Source organism: Capricornis sumatraensis, chromosome 10 (genome assembly GCF_032405125.1).
Source record: "Capricornis sumatraensis isolate serow.1 chromosome 10, serow.2, whole genome shotgun sequence".
Classification (NCBI taxonomy): domain Eukaryota; kingdom Metazoa; phylum Chordata; class Mammalia; order Artiodactyla; family Bovidae; genus Capricornis; species Capricornis sumatraensis.
The window spans coordinates 88037967-88058025 of NC_091078.1; the positions used below are offsets into that span (position 1 = coordinate 88037967).

A 20059-nucleotide genomic window follows, 5' to 3' on the forward strand; every position below is an offset into this window, starting at 1 on the left:
AGTCAGAAATCATGGATGTCTCACAGCTTTGTCATTAACCAAGACTTTGAGCAAACAATTTAATTTTCTTGGAGCCCCTGTTTCTTATGTGTAAAAGAAGAAAGTGCCTACTTAATGTGAGGATTAAGTTCAGTTGTAAAAAGAAAGTGCTTTTTAAGCTGTGCAAATATTAGTTCATGTTAAAAGAAGGTCACAAGCCCTCTCCTTTTCATATGAACTTTAAATGACAACCTCTTTAGTGAGGAGCAAAGGTAGAGAAAAGTAGAACCAATCCCAATTGGTAAGACCAAGAACATGGATTTGGCATCCCTCATTACAACTGGAGTTCATACCAAGCACATCAGATTTGCAGTTGACAGTAGTAAAAATAGAATGTAAAATTCAGTAGTTCTCTCTGTGGTATTATTAATTTACGAGAAACTTAATCAGTTTTTCCATATGGTGTTCAGCATGCATTTATATCAGCATTTCCTATAGTCAAAGTTGTAGTATCATCGATAGTTCTTAATACTTAAATTACTAAGTTTTTAGAATTTAGAATTTTGAGACTTTAACAGTTACCCTGTAAAATTTATTGAATGGACTAGTACATGATTTCACAATTAAAAATACTTCCACCACCTTTTTTTGCTTAAAGCCATTTTAGTTATGCTGGATGTAAAATACATTGTTTAAAAAAACATTAATTTTTTTTAATGACCTTTGTTTAAAAACTGCAGAGGTGACCCCTGGGATAAGATCGTGTATCCCATAGGAAGGGCTCTAATGTTTACTCAGCACATGTGTATGAGAAGCACACATATTAGCATATTCTCAGCTACTCGGGAGTAAGAAATACTTATTAATTCTCTTTTGTATATGAGGAAACTGAGGTTCTTAGAGTATCTTCCCCAAGGATTCTCAGCAGATTAATACAGCAAGGACCCCAACTCAATTCTGTCAGGCTCTGACAAGCCATGTACTTTTAACTTCGTTCTTCTGCCTTCTGTGCAAATAGTTTAGATGGTATCCAATCACGTGGTTTTAGTAACACTGTGGAAGTGTTAGTCGTTTGGTCATGTCTGACTCTTTGTGACCACATGGGCTGTAGCCTGCCAGGCTCCTCTGTCCATGAAATTCTCCAGACAAGAATACTGGCGTGGGTTGCCATTTCCTACTCCAGGGGATCTTCCCGACCCAGGGATTGAACCCTGGTCTCCTCCATCACAGGCAGAATCTTCACTGTCTGAGCCACCAGTTCCTAAGCAGTAATACTGAGGATATTTTTAAATGCCAAATGTTAGTCATATTTAATACCAAAAGTTAGTCTTGTCTAGTACTCCACTCTTTCTCCTTAGAATATTCTCAGTTGTAGAGTCCTGTCTTTACCATAAATCACCTTTATGTCCTTCCCTTCAAGCCACACTAACTGGCTGAGGTCACGAGGAGCCCTTGACTCCTCTGAGACCAGATAGTAACCTCAGGTGCTTCTCCTTCCTCCCTCATGCCCCTCTTTAAAAGTAAGGTTGGCTAGTTCCCCACTTTGGAGAAATTAGAAGACTTTCTCCTTCAAAGGCCAGACCCCTAGGCCTCAGGGTGCCACCTCCTTCTCCCTTGTGTAGTTTCTTTTCTATCCCTCTTGTCCTGTAGAGATGGTGTACTGGACCCAGGATTTTTAGAAAGAATCTTTGAGTATCAAATGTCAATATTAACTACATAAATTATAGTTTACAATACCATGTTAATTATTTTACCATTGATTTAAGTCTTCTTCTGGGTCTCCTCTCTTTCCTTTTTCTCTGTTTCTATTCAGCAGTCCTTAGCCCTTTGAACTTATTTTTTTCTAGCTCTGTCATTTCTTTGATCCCCATATGCGTCCTAGTTTCAATAACATTTAATTTTTTTAATCCTCTTGAAATTAAGAAAAGACAAATTCTTAACTTTTCATTCTCGAATTTAAATCCATTTGTCTTTATTTCTCCTCCATCAGGTTCACTTCACCCCATTTAACTGTCTCACTGGTTGATGTCCTTTTATGGCTGAGTGTCCAATGAGTGCCTTCAGTTTAGTTCAAAACGATGGTATTTTCCTATTTTATTCACCTAAGCCCAACTTGATGCCTTGTGTGTGTGTGTGTGTTTCTTAATAGTTGCTCCTTGTCCATAATTTTTTTTTTTAAGTTGGCCCTCTTGAACTCTGTCTCACAAACTCCCCAAATGGGCCTTCCCTTTTGGAGGGACTCAGCACTCTACTCTGTACCCTGGAATAAAACTTATAATGCTGTTTGTCACCTCCTCAAAGCCCTCCAGTGTGCCTCTCCCCCATCCCCCTACCCACTCTTCTTCCTCCATTTCTGTCAGTCTAAATTTTCCAACCCTCCAGTCTTCTTGGATTCTCCTTGAGTCCCCACTGTCTCATGAACTGACAGGTCCTGAAATGTTGCCAATTTCTGCTGACACCCAGTTGGAAGACCTCCATCAGTGTTCCCAACTCTCCTAGCAGGCATCACAATCCCTCCCTGTCTTCCTTGATAAGGATTTCATTTCCAGATTTTATCATCAGGTCACTGTTTCCTCTACTGAATAAATTAGCATAGTGTTAGAGTCCTTAACTGTTATCACTGCTCAGTTTCTTTGGCTCCAGCCAAATTGGATTGCTAAAAATTTTGACTGGCATTTGAAGTCGAAACATTTCTTCATTTCTGTACCTCCACCTCAGATTTTATCCACATGCCATTCCTGGCCATTGCAGGGAACTCACACAGATGGAGAATAATGCAGCGATATGGTACAAAAGGGTAAAGAAGTGGAAATTCAGATGTGTTGTTTGTGTATTAAATCATAAATTTGGTGTCTGAAATGTCAGATACCAAATATCAATAAGTGCAAACTCTAGATACCTGATAGTTCAGTTCAGTTCAGTTCAGTCCCTCAGTCATGTCCGACTCTTTGCGACCCCATGAATCGCAGCACACCAGGCCTCCCTGTCCATCACCAACTCCCGGAGTTCACTCAGACTCGCGTCCATCGAGTCAGTGATGCCATCCAGCCATCTCATCCTCAGTCGTCCCCTTCTCCTGCCCCTAATCCCTCCCAGCATCAAAGTCTTTTCCAATGAGTCAACTCTTCTCATGAGGTGGCCAAAGTACTGGAGTTTCAGCTTTAGCATCATTCCTTCCAAAGAAGTCCCAGGGCTGATCTCCTTCAGAATGGACTGGTTGGATCTCCTTGCAGTCCAAGGGACTCTCAAGAGTCTTCTCCAACACCACAGTTCAAAAGCATCAATTCTTCGGTGCTCAGCCTTCTTCACGGTCCAACTCTCCCATCCATATGTGACTACTGGAAAAACCATAGCCTTGACTAGGCGGACCTTAGTCGGCAAAGTAATGTCTCTGCTTTTGAATATACTATCTAGGTTGATCATAGCTTTTCTTCCAAGGAGTAAGCGTCTTTTAATTTCATGGCTGCAGTCACCATCTTCAGTGATTTTGGAGCCCCCAAAAATAAAGTCTGACACTATTTTCACTGTTTCTCCATCTATTTCCTGTGGAGTGATGAGATCGGATGCCATGATCTTCGTTTTCTGAATATTGAGCTTTAAACCAACATTTTCGCTCTCCTCTTTTACTTTCATCAAGAGGCTTTTTAGTTCCTCTTCACTTTCTGCCATAAGGGTGGTGTCATCTGCATATCTGAGGTTATTGATATTTCTCCCAGCAATCTTTATTCCAGCTTGTGCTTCTTTCAGTCCAGCGTTTCTCATGATGTACTCTGCATAGAAATTAAATAATCAGGGTGACGATATACAGCCTTGACGTACTCCTTTTCCTCTTTGGAACCAATCTGTTGTTCCATGTCCAGTTCTAACTGTTGCTTCCTGACCTGCATACAGATTTCTCAAGAGGCAGGTCAGGTGATCTGGTATTCCCATCTCTTGAAGAATTTTTCACAGTTTATTGTATGTAATCCACACAGTCAAAAGCTTTGGCATAGTCAATAAAACAGAAATAGATGTTTTTCTGGAAGTGTCTTGCTTTTTCCATGATCCAGCGGATGTTGGCAATTTGACCTCTGGTTCCTCTGCCTTTTCTAAAACCAGCTTGAACATCAGGAAGTTCACGGTTCATGTATTGCTGAAGCCTGGCTTGGAGAATTTTGAGCATTACTTTACTAGCGTGTGAGATGAGTGCAATTTTGCAGTAGTTTGACCATTCTTTAACCTGATAAGACCTGTTAAAACATTTCCTGAGTTAGCTTTAGTGACTAACCACAGTGTGGTCCTTTTCTGGGAACAGCCCAAAGAGAAAAATCTGAGAGGGCCAAGGGTACATTTAAATGTGCAAGACACATATCTCCCAGGCTTGCGTACCATCGTTATTATAGTTCTCCCAGGCTTGATACAGTAGGAATCCCTCTGTCTATCCCCCCCTTTTTCCACTTAACAAACACAGGTGGGTATGTGACTCTCATACATCTGAATAATCACTTCCCGTCTTCTGTCTTGTCCCGTCTTGACCCTGCCAGTGCTCGCTGTTCTAGGTCCCTGTCTCAAGCCGGGAGCAGCCCCCTTACCCAATCTCTGGTTCATATTTTTCACACTATTAGGATGCTTCTTAGTCTTATTGCAGTTTCCCTAGTCCACCAAACTTTAGTGGCTTCTAATTTTCCACCACATAAAGCATAAGTTCCACTGGCCTTATGCAAATAATCCATACTCTGTGTTCACGGTAGCATCCACTCTTACTGCACATACAGATTTTGCTTCTCGTCGTCAGACACACACTGTCATTCCTGTTCTGCTTTCTTCTCTGTCTCTAGCCATCGTTGAATCTCCCTTTCAGGTGTGGCTGCTAGTAAACTTTCCCTGGTATCTGAGTCCTCATCGATGATGTTGTTGTTGATAAGCAGTAAAGAGTCACTGTGCAGTGGTTGCCCTTCCTGCCTGCTGTGTGACCTTGGGTGAATTACTTAACCACTTTGTGCCTCAGTTTTCTCAACTAAAAAGGATATTAAGAGTACCAAATGATCCCCAAATCTCTATGGCTTACGACAACGGGCATTTATTTCTTGCTCCTGGTACATGAGGGTTGAAGCTCTACTCTACTTGCCTTTTTCATTTCAGGACGCAGGCTGATATGCTGTCTTCAGGGTCAGCATTGTGATGGAACCTCAAGTGCCTCTTAGAACTTTGGCTGGGTGGGATGGGTCACGTTGGCTCAGTTCTATCGGCCAAGTCTAGCACAAGACTGACCTTAGAGTCATTGGAGTAGGAATGTATTCTCCTTCTACGGGGAAAGGACCAGGGGGTATTTGTGAACAATAACGTAGTCCACCATGCTGTCTCCTAGGGTTATTGCAAGGTATAAGTGAGTTTAATAGGTGTGAGTGCTTAGAAGGGTGCCTGGCGTACAGTAAGGTCTCAAAGAAGTGTCAGTTGTTGTTACTTGAATTGTAAGTTTTTGCTAGGTTTCTGTGCTAAGCATTTTACATGTATCTTACAGTTTACTCCTCAAAGTTGATATTATTATCCCCATTTTAAAAAAGAATAAACTGAGGCTTACAGAGGTTGAATTGTCCACAGTCATGCTGTTTGCAAGGGACAGAATGGACCTTTAAGCCAGGCCTGCCTTCAAAATCCTTGTTCCTGACCTTTTACTATTCTAGTAAACATGTACTGCAAGATTTCTCCTAAACTTTATGAGCTTGTTTCACTGCTGCCACTGCAGTCTCTGCCGCCCTTGCAGAGACCTTGCTATGACCTTGAAGGACTTGCCTGTAGGCAGCTGCGCTCCCAAGAAACACAGCAGCCAAAGTCCCAAGACTTTGGCTATAATTAACTTCAAGTTTGTCATTAGTTACTTTATTCAAGCAACATAGAGGTAGATTCTGTGGAAGACCAGCTGAGTGATTGGTACTTGGATTCTGAACCTCTTAATCCCATGTTTGTAGAGCTGAATTTATATACCACCCGGACTTTGTTTTCTGTGCAATCCAACTTGTCAAATTATTTGCTGGAATATCCTCTACTCAGGACAGAAGCAAGACTCCACAGGGTGTCCATCTAGATATTGTTATTGAGAAAGTTACCTATTAGACTCTCTGTATCTCATTAGTGGCCAAATGCCAGAATAAAGAATGTAGGCATATGCAGTCCCTTGAGGTTACATCTGTTCACCTCCAAGATTTAAGGTTTGGAGTATGCCCTTGTGAAAGCATGTCGGCCCTCATCTGTCAAGCCCAGAGCAGGTCTAGCCCTTCCATCTCATACTTGGTTCACTTATTGGTAGTGCTTCTTCCATGAGGATGTAAGCTTCATGAAGGGAGAGATCATCTTTCATGATCTTCTGCATTTCCCCCCAAAGCCTACAAGCTCGGGGACATCCTTAGAGTCTGCAGAGAGAACATGCAGAAGTGACTTAGGTACAGCTCCTGTCTTTACGCATTGCATTATCCCTCAACTCTTAAGTAGAGACATATTTGTATCACTAAGTCAAGGTTTCAGATTTAAGGAGAAGGAAGCATAGGGAAGTGGTAAGAGTATATTCTGGAGCCAGACTGCCTGGTTTATATCCCCGCTCCCTACATATTTTCTGTGAAAACTTTGAGCTTGAATTTTCTCATCTATAAGGTGGGAATAATAATAGTATTAATTTTACAGACTTATTGTGAAGATTAAATGTTAATACTAGTGTTGTACACATATAGTAAGGCTTCAGGATTTGTTAACTATTACAAATAACAAAATAACAGAGGTGAAAGCACTTTCTTTCCTAGAACAGTGCTACTCAGAGTAGCCATCTGCTTTGAGCTAAGGAACTTGGGTCATGAGGTAAATCAACACTCACCTTCCTTCAAAAAACCCTTGTTAGGAGGAAAAAAAAAAATGTGCTTGGGGATAAAGTTGGTTTACACTCCGGCTGCAGCTGCTTATCTTCTTTATAAACAGTTCACAGCCATTCCTTTTGTTTCCCTGACCTAGGACATAGTAGGCAGTCAGTAACTTTAATTATGTGCTCTAGCCCGATAAAAAACCTTTTTGAGATATCTTATTAAGGTAAATGAATAAATTTTCTACTTAATGAACTTTGTAAATTTTAAGTTCCCAGTATGTTACAACTGTAAATCTATATTATACTTATTTATAGTTTTTCTGTATCTTCAATTTAAAAATAAGGTAAATCGAAGCCTTTTTTTGTTTGTTTGTTAAAGCTATGAATGTTTTTTTTTTTTTTCAAAAAAAATTTTTTTTTCCCAGCAGTGAGTAGATAAAGGCAGCCATATAGGCCATTGTGGGAAGTCTAGAATGGGTTTTACCAGATCCCATTTTATTTATTCACTTATTTGTTTTTGTCATCATGTTAGTGTTTATATACAGTCATGTCTGACTCTTTGCTACCCCATGGAGGATAGCCCACCAGGCTCCTCTGTCCATTGGATTTTCCAGGCAAGAATACTGGAGTAGGTTGCCATTTCCCTCTCCATTATATACAGAGTCAAATATAAAAAAAACTAAGTATAATTTTTGCAGGTAAGATTTATTTATATAAAAGTTTGGTAATATGGCAGTTGTTTAGCAAAAACTGTATATGTGTTGCTATGTAGAAAGAAATTAATACTATAAGTTAACTTTTTTACTTCATTTATAGCAAAGCAATTTAATGAGAAACTAGTAATTGTATTAGTCTTGATTCTCTAGAAGAAGAAAATCAATAATGTGTTTTTTCTTCCAGTTTTATTGAGATATAAGTGACATATAGCACTATGTAAGTCTAAGATAGGCAGCATGATGATTAGACTTACATACATCATGAAATGATTATTATAAGTTTTGTAAATATCCATCAAGAACTAAATATCCATCAGGAACATAAATATTTTGTAAATATTCATCAAGAACTAAAGAGCCTATTGATGAAAGTGAAAGAGGAGAGTGAAAAAGAAGGCTTAAAACTCAGCATTCAGAAAACTAAGATTGTGGCATCCGGTCCCATCACTTCATGGCAAATAGACGGGGAAACAGTGGAAGCAGTGAGAGACTTTATTTTTGAGGTTCCAAAATCACTGCAGATGGTGACTGCAGCCATGAAGTTAAAAGACGCTTGCTCCATGGAAGAAAAGCTATGCCCAACCTAGATAGCATATTAAAAAGCAGAGATGTTACTCTGCTGACAAAAGTCTGTCTAGTCAAGGCTATGGTTTTTCCAGTAGTCATGTATGGATGTGAGAGTTGGACTATAAAGAAAGCTGAGTGCCGAAGAACTGATGCTTTTGAGTTGTGCTAGAGAAGACTCTTGAGAGTCCCTTGGACTGCAAGGAGATCCAACCAGTCCATCCTAAAGGAAATCAGTCCTGAATATTCATTGGAAGGACTGATGCTGAAGCTGAAACTCCAATACTTTGGCCACCTGATGTAAAGGGCCGACTCATGGGAAAAGACCTTGATGTTGGGCAAGATTGAAGGCAGGAGGAGAAGGGTATAACAGAGGATGAGATGGGTGGATGGCATCACTGACTCAATGGACATGAGTTTGAGCAAGCTCCAGGAGTTGGTGATGGACAGGGAATCCTGGTGTGCTGCAGTTCATGGGGTTGCAAAGAGTCGGACACGGCTGAGTGACTAAACTGAACTGAATTGAAATATCCATCAGTAATATAGTTATAACATTAAAGAAAGAGAAAAAAATTTTTCCTTGTGATGAGAACTCTTTGATAAAAACTCTTAGGATTTATTCCTTTAACTTCCATATGTAATATACATCAGTGTTAATTATGTTTATAATGTTGTACACTGTATCCTTCATCCTTAGTTATCTTATAACTGGAGGTTTGTACCTTTTGACTATCTTCTCATAAAATATTAGAATATATAATATTTGTGTTAAATAATACATATTATATATAATAAATATGTTATATTTAATATTATATATGGCAACCCACTCCAGTAGTCTTGCCTGGAGAATCCCATGGACAAAGCAGCCTGGCAGGCCACAGTCCATGAGGTCACAAAGAGACACGACTCAGAGACTAACACAACACACATTATTAAATATAATATTCTATGTATAAGAGTTATTGTAAGAAATTAGCTCATAAGATCATGGAGGCTGAGAAATGCCACAGTCTATAGTTGGCAAGCTCAAGTCCCAGGAAAGCCCATGATAAAATTCCAAGTCTGAGTCCAGAGTCCTAAGAACCAGAAGGGTGTCTGAATCCTCATCCAAGTCCAAAGGCAGAAGACCACTGTCCCAGCTTGAAGATGAAAAAGAATTCTCCCTTCCTGTGCCTTTTCATTCTAATCAGGTTTCCAATAGATTAGGTGAGGTTCACTCACATCAGGGAGGGCAATCTGCTTTGCTCTGCAGATTCCAATGTTAAATCTCATCCAGAAGCACCCTTACAGACTTACTCTGAAGAGTATTCAACTGGATATCTGGGAATCCATGTCCCAGTCAAGTTGACACATAGAATTAACCACCATCATAATATTAGACACAGTGCCCCTTTTGCAAAGGTCAACTTATTTGATTTCTATATACTCTTAAGGATGAATGCTTTTCCTGCTCAAAGTCAATTTACTTAGCCTAGTTTTGGATTTTAATTCCTTATTTTTGAATAAAATTTTTGTTTTCTTTTTAATTTTTACAGGTAGTCTATTTTTATGACAGGTTATTAACCATCATTTCTGCTGCATTACTTAAATAATTGAGGACCTAAAGATGCATGCCATCGGTTGCTCTGAAAGATTTTCAGTTGCAGGAGAATCCTGTTACCCAGCTAAAAGATTTGATAGATTATAAAGGAAACCTTTGGCTGCTTTGTGCAACTGTATCTCTGAATATTCTCCTCAAAATGCATTGTAAGGATGTGCAGTGAAAGTCATAGCTCTCTGCCATTCCAGAAAAAGAAAAAGGAATGTAGGCAGTGTAGGCTGAAGGTTCTTGGGAAATGGAGGAAAAAATGTTTCAAAAACAGAAAAGGACCATTGGAAAGTGCAAAAGATAATGGATATCCTAGAAATGAATTGGATTGTTTTCCACTCTCAGCCTCTTGTAACCCTAATGAATAATACTATAGCTCCACCTACTGTATAGAGAAGCAAAGAGGCAAAATACTGTCGGTCAGAACCTTCTCCCCCTAACCCCAGGATATTTTTGTTTTTTTGATCTTTTGGTTACTTACTCAAAGTCATTGAAACTGTGTTTATTTTTTGCTTCCAATCTTTCTCTCCTCTTCCTACTAATTTCATGTGTGAAAGATTTATGGGTATCATTTTAAAAGCTAACATTTCAAAGAAAACATAATAGGAAATTATAATTTGATGATTTGGTTGAGGTGTCTGGAAATGCATCACATAAAATATGATTTAGATATATATCATACTTGAATAAATTATGTGTGAGAAAGACCAAGGAGGGGGAAGACAGTGTTGTTATCTAATGAGGAGAAGAGAGGATTTTAAAGACCTGAATTCTCTAAAACTAATTTGCTTGATGCCTTGGGCAAGTTACTAAACTTTCCTTGTGTGCTGCAGTTTCTCTATTTAAAAAAATAATGAGGATAATGGCATATGCCTTTTCTTTGCCTCATAGAATTCTTATCAGAATGATAGAAGATCAAGTAATGTCCCACTTATCCAACCATCATACTTCCAGTCTCAGCCATCTGTAATGATTCTCCTGTGAGCCAGGAGAGTACTTGCTTTAAGAAAGCAAAATCCCTTGACTTAGAATTGTGCATGAAAGTAAGGTCTGCAGTTTAAAGCTGGTTTATGTGTGTTTGTGTGCGCTTCTTCTCTGTTGTTCTTTCTGTAGTTCTTCCTTCTCTGTAGTAACCTAGGAAAACAGTTGTTGGTTTGTTGTTTTGTTTGTTTGTTTTTATGATGGAAATGTAGGAAAGGATGATGAGGTGAGTATAGGTTTCTCCTTAGAAATTCATCATAAAAGTAACTGGAGAAGAGATTGCAGAACCCCAGCAGCATTCTATGGCTAAAATTGAGAGTAAACAGCTTTCTGAATTTCAAGTAATCACACTGTATAAACCTTAATATAGACCTTAGTATAGATCTTATAAATCACACACTTATAGATCTTAGCAGAAGTTTTCTGAATCATATCCAGAATACTCTTTTACAAAGATGTTTGCACTGTATTTTATAAAGAGTTCCATTTTTTTTTAAAGTCTTTAAAGATTATATATCATTTATGATGAAAATCAACATGTTGAACTAATTTTTTCCTAGTGGATACATTCAATACCACTGTATTTTTTAAGATATATTTTGATTTCCTCAATTAAATGGAAAATTACTTCTCCAGGTTTCTTTCCTTGTGGTTTCTGCCAATTTAAATCACTTTCCAGATCACTGTTATTGGTGAGAAAATGTTGCCTGCCATATCAGTAAACAAAGGATGTTGCGGTCATCATCACGCCCCCACAGCCACCCCAAACTGTGAGCCCTGAGGGACTCAGGAGTGCCGAGCCCTCAGCCGCTGCAGCCTCCTTTCCACACAGCAGTGTGCCTTGAGGAGTCTCAGGATGAGAAGCACAAGATACTGGTCCCAGTAGCTGAGGTGCTGTCAAAGGAATTATTCCAGTGAGCCCAGACTCCTGCATTTTCCCATACATAGAAAAGCACTAGATTCCTTAATTTGAGATATCTGGTTTTCTTAAACTACCAGTCATCTTTTGATGTTCTGACTACCCGGTCTTACAGAAAGTCGTATGTATCCTGGCTCCTCACTTCTTCAGAGCAGTTTCTCAGAGCTGAGTGTCTGTGTCCTGGGCTTTAGTCTTCAGTTTTGTCTGCTAATTAAAACATAATTCTCAGTTTTTAGTTTGTGCTTTTTTTTTTCCCACTGAGATAGTGTAAAGTCAAAAAAGGAGTTTTTGGAAAACTGGTTTTAAGGGTTAGAGGTGTGTGTGACTTATGAAATGAAAGTGTGAATTAAATATTTTTCATTGTATTTAGCCATTTGTAAGAAAGTTTTTCTGTTTGAGGGTAGAACTGAAAACTTAGTCTGGATGGATGTTTATGTAAGTCTTTCTTAATATACCTTAAATGCCTAAATGTTGTATTATCATGCAGGAAGGGCAACAGATTATTTATATGTTTCATACTTGAATGTTTTTATATAACATCTTCATTAAAGTATGTACTAAATTTATAAATGTAAAATTGAACAAATCTCAAAATACTTTGTCTTTATTGTCTGATGGAGGTAGGCCAAAAGTGACACCCTTGATGTTCTTTCCCATCTGAGATGAAAAAATCTGAGAATTCAAATGAGGTTAGTGTAGATCAGGAATTCTCAGACTAATTAAAGTAGCAAGTGCTTTTTTTTTTTAATTACCTGTTTTTCTAAGACGGATGTTGTTCAACTGACTATACATAGTACCAGTGCATAGTGAGGGCTGGGCTTCCCTGGTGGCTCGATGGTAAAGAGTCCACCTGCCAATGCAGGGTGAGACGACCTTCAGGAGAAGGAAATGGCAGCCCACTCCAGTATTCTTGCTTGGGCAATACGATGGACAGAGGAGCTTGGCGTGCTGCAGTCCATAGGGCCACAAAAGAGCTGAACATGACTTAGTGACTAAGCAACACAGCATGTGCTAACTATGACGATAGCACGTCCCTTTGACGATCCCTAAACTGGTCTGTATCTGTCCAACTAGGCGAGTCCAATTATTGCATACTTGGACGTAACAGCAGGGTCAAATTGCTGTATATTTCTGAATTATTTTCTCTCAATTTTGATATGATATTTACATGGTTGTGAACTGATAACAGTTTGTTTGCAGGCAAGAACTTTGAGGTAGCACTGGATAGATTAGTGGTTGACCACACAGCCTGAACCAGACTGCCTGGATTTGAACACTGACTTTGCCGTTTGCTGGCAGTGAGACCCCGGCACATCATTTAACCTCTTTGTGACTCAAGTTCCTTACTGGTGAAATGGTAATAGCAGTGCTAACCTGTCTCAGACGGTTGCTACAAGTGTTGTATGACTAAAATACTTAGTCCTTTAATAGTGTGCTTGCTACATGTTTAGCCATAGTAATATTATTGGCATTGATATTGTTACTAAATCAAGCTGAACTTTGAGTGATTAACCTTTCCATATTTTGTCAATTTATCTAGAATAGCTGTTTTATAACCTGCTGCTGCTGCTGCTAAGTCACTTCAGTCGTGTCCGACTCTGTGCGACCCCATAGACGGCAGCCCACCAGGCTCCCCTGTCCCTGGGATTCTCCAGGCAAGAACACTGGAGTGGGTTGCCATTTCCTTCTCCAGTGCAGAAAAGTGAAAGTGAAGTGGCACAGTCGTGTCCGACTCTTAGCGACCCCATGGACTGCAGCCCACCAGGCTTCTCCGTCCATGGGATTTTCCAGGCAAGAGTACTGGAGTGGGGTGCCATCGCCTTCTCTGGTTTTGTAACCTAATTTACTTTAAAACTTGTATTTTAAGCACATACAGGTCATGAAAGCAAATAATCTAAGTTATATCATTTTAGGAGGATATGATTTCCTCATTTAATATAAGTGAATGATTTAGACATTAGATACTATTTGAACAGCTTTTTAATTGATACGCCATTAGGTTCCCAGAAGGTGACTGCTTTGTTGCTGAGCTTCTTTCCAGGTCACAGTTGAAGAAATCTGGCTAGAGATGGGTATATATGTTTTCTTAGTCACAATGATGTTATTTACAAGTTCCTTCACTTGAATTATTTTCCTTGGTCTTGAAAACATTTGTTAGCATGCTTGGTACTGTACAGACTAAAGCAAATGCTAGCCTTTTGAGTTACTTGTAATGAAATATCAGTAATAGTTCTGCATTAGTGATATGCCACTACATATTTTCAGCAGTCAAGTTTATATTCTAGTATGGAGGCAGGAAAGAAAAGCATATCTTAAAAAAAGCAAAATTAAGATATTATGGAGTGCATACACTCCATAAGTATGGAATAAGGAGGTACACTGAAAGATCTACTTTAGGAAAAGTGGTCAGGATAAGCACTTCTAATAACAGTTGAACTGAACCCACAGGGTGAGAGGAGGCACGCCCTGTGAAGAGCTGGGAAGGACATTACAGCAGGTGGGAAAGCTGTTGTTTACTCTGCACTACCTGTACCAGGCATTTCAAAAACTCCTCAGTAGTGGTAGACGCTGGGTTTTTTCTCCAGCTGTTTGTAACCTGTGATGGAAGAATACAGAAATGACTGCCAAAACAAGTCATTTCTACTTTAATTTACTGTGCCAATACTTCCGCATCTGTCAGTTCAGTTCAGTCGTGTCCGACTCTTTGCGACCCCATGAATTGCGGTATGCCAGGCCTCCCTGTCCATTAACAACTTCTGGAGTTTACTCAAACTCATGTCCATTGAGTTGGTGATGCCATCCAACCATCTCATCCTTTGTCGTCCCCTTCTTCTCCTGCCTTTAACCTTTCCCAACATCAGGGTCTTTTCAGATGAGTCAGCTCTTCACATCAGGTGGCCATAATAGTGGAGTTTCAGCTTCAACATCAGTCCTTCCAATGAACACTCAGGACTGATTTCCTTTAGGATGGACTGGTTGGATCTCCTTGAAGTCCAAGGGACTTGCAAGAGTCTTCTCCAACACCACAGTTCAAAAGCATCAATTCTTCGGCATTCAGCTTTCTTTATAGTCCAACTCTCACAACCATACATGACCAGTGGAAAAACCATAGCCTTGACTAGACAGACCTTTGTTGGCAAAGTAATGTCTCTGCTTTTTAATATGCTGTCTAGGTTGGTCATAACTTTACTTCCAAGGAGTAAGTGTCATTTAAATTCATGGCTGCAGTCAACATCTGCAGTGATTTTGGAGCCCAGAAAAATAAAGTCTGACACTATTTCCACTGTTTCCCCATCTATTTCCCATGAAGTGATGGGACCAGATGCCATGATCTTCGTTTTCTGAATGTTGAGCTTTAAGCCAACTTTTTCACTCTCCTCTTTCACTTTCATCAAGAGGTTCTCTAGTTCTTCTTCACTTTCTGCCATAAGGGTGGTGTCATCTGCATATCTGAGGTTATTGATATTTTTCCCAGCAATCATGATTCCAGCTTGTGCTTCCTCCAGCCCAGCGTTTCTCATGATGTACTCTGCATAGAAGTTAAATAAGCAGGGTGACAATATACAACCTTAATGTACTCCTTTTCCTATTTGGAACCAGTCTGTTGCTCCCTGTCCAGTTCTAACTGTTGCTTCCTGACCTGCATACAGGTTTCTCAAGAGGCAGGTCAGGTGGTCTGGTATTCCCATCTCTTGAAGAATTTTCCACAGTTTATTGTATGTAATCCACACAGTCAAAGGCTTTGGCGTAGTCAATAAAGCAGAAATAGATGTTTTTCTGGAAGTGTCTTGCTTTTTCCATGATCCAGCGGATGTTGGCAATTTGACCTCTGGTTCCTCTGCCTTTTCTAAAACCAGCTTGAACATCTGGAAGTTCACGGTTCACATGTTGCTGAAGCCTGGCTTGGAGAATTTTGAGCATTACTTTACTAGCATGTGAGATGAGTGCAATTGTGTGGTAGTTTGAGCATTCTTTGGCATTGCCTTTCTTTGGGATTGGAATGAAAACTGACCTTTTCCAGTCCTGTGGCCGCTGGTGAGTTTTCCAAATTTGCTGGCATATTGAGTGCAGCACTTTCACAGCATCATCTCTTAGGATTTGAAATAGCTCAACTGGAATTCCATACCGCCTCTTTGGAATTGTTAATTTCTTCATGAACTACCACAGTCTCCCAGGACCTCTCTGAGAGCTGATCCAGGGTGCCGCTCAGCGTTCCCAAAGCATTGTCAGAGCACAAAATGCATTCCATGTGCTCCTGACTTTATTATATGCTATCCATCAGTATACTGCAGGTACCTTTCAGGCCTTTAATTCCATTGAGAGTGTTTCTTGATACAAATTACTTTCATTTACCCTAATTTTTATACATGATCCACAAGGTTAGCTAGTTTTGAAACTTGATGAACACCTTTCTCAGAAGTCACAACTCTCTATTTTGTCTGTATCTCATTTCTTGCGCTGTCCTTTGCTAATAATGAATCAAAAAATTCCTCATTTCTATTCTCACCCAAATTAAGCCATATATGGTAAGCATGAATTTTTAAAAAATGCTTTTTCTTGGTCCAGAAACCCTACTGCTCTTTGAAATTTTCATGTAAACTGTGGAACTCAATTTACTTCCATTATTGAAAACTAACCATTTTCTTGTGTAATGTAAACTAAGTTTTGGCTTATTTTCTTGAAAGTAGTATGCAAGTCAAACTTTTTTTATTTGTATTAAATTTGTATTAATTTTTATAGATTTGTTATAAAATAGATTTATATTACAAAATTTATCTTCCTTGAGTAGAGTGAGAAATGCCTAGAAAAGTTCATTAATGAATCTTGAAAACTTTGGTAATGAACTACTTACACTGTCCTCTTCAATTCAGTTCAGTTCAGTTGTTCAGCCATGTCCGACTCTTTGTGACCCCATGAATCTCAGCATGCCAGGCCTCCCTGTTCATCACCAACACCCAGAGTTCACTCAGACTCACGTCCATCGAGTCAGTGATGCCATCCAGCCATCTCATCCTCTGTCGTCCCCTTTTCCTCCTGCTCCCAATCTCTCCCAGCATCAGAGTCTTTTCCAGTGAGTCAACTCTTCGCATGAGGTGGTCAAAGATCTGGAGTTTGAGCTTCAGCATCATTCCTTCCAAAGAATACCCAGGACTGATCTCCTTTAGAATGGACTGGTTGGCTTAGCATGCTTCAATGATACTGAATATCTCTTAAAGACAGGATATGAGTAATGCTGTATCTAGTGAAACTCTAAGAAGAATTTTAAATGTAATCATCATTAGCAACAATTCTAAAATCGGCATGTTCTTACTCAGTACTTTGGCTTCCTTGCTATTTTAATTCTATATATTTGCTTTCTTTACATAAGATATGCTACTATTAACTTGAAGAGCTAATGCAAATTCGAATAGAATGGCCTGGGCTGTGTGTGTCTTATACATTATCAACTAGATTTTTTAAAACTAGTCTCAATTTTAGTAACAGTAAATGTATAAAAGGAAAAAATTAAACATGGTGTAAATTTCAATTTTTGATAGATTTGAGTGATGAAAGTCTAAAATGTTCACTGACCTTTTATCATGACTTTTCTTGACTTAACGCAGTTTATTTTTTAATGAGTCTTTTTAAAATGTAATACCCTAACTTCATCTCTTGTTATTATCTTAAGTTGGGGAAAATAGTTTTAAAAACACAGAATGTAAATATTTTAAGAATGATTACTATCTGAAAAGTTTACTAAAACTCCTGGCAAAAGACATCATAGTAACATTTAGAATCATAGGTATTGATGTCCTCTTTGCCGATTATTATTTTTTCTTCAGACTTGAATTTGTAAGCTCATAATAAAAATATCATACTAAAATGGGAAGTATTTTTAAATGACAGTGCTTTAGAAACAATAAATCTGGGAGGAAATTTAAGAGTAAAGATGTCTAAATATTCTACATTTATGTTTTCCTTTTAGGAACAACTGAAAGTATAGAAATATAATAGTAACTAATCGAACACAATGGTCCTCACACTAGTGTATGTAATAATCATCTGTCAGGCTTTTAGTGGGTGTGAGGTGGGACGGGGGGTTAATGTGATAGTCCTAGAGTTGCAACTAGGTGTTCACCAGTTGAGTTCAGTTCTGACACTGACTCATGGAGTGAGTGATAGATCCCACTGGTTAAGGGCTCAGTCCCATAATACTGCCCCCACTTCAGACACCCATTGCAATAAGGTGCAAGCCACTCATAATTCTGACCAGCCATCTGTAATTTGTGAATTTCCATGATCTCTCCTGAGGTTCAGTAATTGCTAAAATAACTCACAGAACTCAGGAAAGAAAGTGCTCTACTAGCATCTGCTAGCGGTTTATCATAAAGGGTACAACTCAGGACCGGCAAATGGGGTGAAGAGCTTCCAAGCCCTCAGGACACACCACTATCCCAGTAACCCAGAAACGCTATGAACTCCATTGTTTAGGGGTTATTACGAACCTTCTACTAAATAGGTACACTTGATTAAATCATTGGCTATTTGTGTTTGTAAGTTCCAATCTTTTAACCACATGGCTAGCTCCTGTGGCAGTCAGCCCCCATCTTGAAGTATCTAGGGATGCACTGAGTTACCTCATTGACATAAACTTAGGTAAGGTTGGAAGGCGCTTGTTATGAATTTTACAAACGAACAAACAAAATGTGCCTGTCACTCAGGCAATTCCAAGGGCTTTAGGAACTCTGTGCCACAAATTGGAAACCAAAGACCAGATATATCTTTCTTGTGTGTGTGTATGTGTGTGTGTGTTAGTTGCTCAGTTGTGTCATACTCTTTGCAACCCCTGAACTGTAGTCCGCCAGGCTCCTCTGTCCATGGAATTCTCCAGGCAAGAATATCTTTCTTACCATACCGCTGATAGGCACTGGGATTGTTTCCAAATATTATAGTTTCCCTTCCAGACATATGGTAGAACTTTACTCCTCTCTCCTTTTATTATGTTGGCCATATGACTTGCTTTAGCTGGTAAAGATGAGAAGTGGCATTGTCACATTAGGAGGAAGCTTTAGAAATTAGTGTGCCAGTCACCATGTTCCCATCTCAGTGCTCTGGTTACTTCTGAAGAATGTACCATCCCTGGGTCCTGAGTTACTAGAATAAGCAGAACTGCTTACTGCCCCTGTGAGACTTTAGTGTGAACAGGAAGTAATTTTTTTGCTATTTTGTTAAGCTGCTCAGATTTGGGGATTACTTATTGCTGTGGCTTGGCCCTTGTATCCTGACTGATACAAGGTTTAAAAAATAAAAGTCACAGGTTGCAGTGCTTATTTTCTTAGTTCACTAAAGTTTGTTGTCATTAATGATTGTTGAATTTTATTGAATACTTTTTTCTGTATCTATTGAATTGTTCATATTTTTTCATTTAATCTGTTAATATTGTGGATTATTTTACAGATACTCTCATATTTAAACATCTTTCCATTACTGAATAATCCCCATTGATCATCATATATGGTATATGTTGGTATACATTGCTAGATTCAGGTTTCTGTTTGTTTAAGTCTTTTAAATATATGTTCATTAAATAAATTAACTTATAACTCTTCACATCCTTATATGGTTTTAGTAACAAGATTATATTTGATGAACTTGGGAAGCTTTTACTCTTTTTCTCACTTCAAACAATCTGTATTGAGTTCCTTTAAGTTTTGATAGAACTTGTCATTAAAACATCTGGACCTTGCAATTTTTGGTGGATGGATTTTTGACCATTGGTAACAGTTTTTTAGTGGTTACACGTGTCTTTAGCATTCCTATTTCCTCTTGAGTCAGTTTTAATGATTGTATTATTCTAAGAAGTAGCTTTGTTTCAAATTCAATAGCATAAAGAATTACAGAAATTACATGTTTTATGTAGAAATATCATTTATATATAGAATGGTGCATATACAGTTTTTGTCCTTTATTGTGTCTGTACAGTGTTAATACTGTATTTTTATTTCTAATTGTATACTTTTCTTAACTATTCTTTCCAGAAACTTTCTATTTCATTGGTCTTTTCAAAGAATTTGATTTTTGCTTTAGTTGATCCTCAAGCTTCCATTTTGATGATTCTTTTAATTTTTACTTTTTTCCTACTTTTATGAGTTTATTATTTTCCTAACCTCTTAAGTTGAATATTTAATTTAAATATTAATGTTTAAGCTGAGAAGCTTAATCTTTTTATAGGCAATTTAAAGCTATACATTATGATGTAGGTCAGGTTTTTACATGTAAAATCTTGAACTCTAATCTTGGCTGCTTTGAAAGTTATGTGTTTCACTTCTGTCCTTTTAGAGGTCATCTATAAATTTATAACATTCACATTTGTCTTAACATCATAGAAATTAAATAGCTCATCCCCTTACAGAAAAGGAGAAAGCTTTGATTACAATTGTATCCACCTCTCTCATCCTCTCTCCTTTTATCATCTGTGTGTGTTAGTTGCTCAGTTGTGT

General features: G+C 38.5%; 1 protein-coding gene across 3 annotated transcripts in view; it reads left to right on the plus strand.

Moving 5' to 3' along the window:
* CFAP20DC (CFAP20 domain containing) overlaps positions 1 to 20059 on the plus strand; it is a 256995-nt gene that overhangs the window by 42878 nt on the left and 194058 nt on the right. The window lies entirely within an intron of this gene.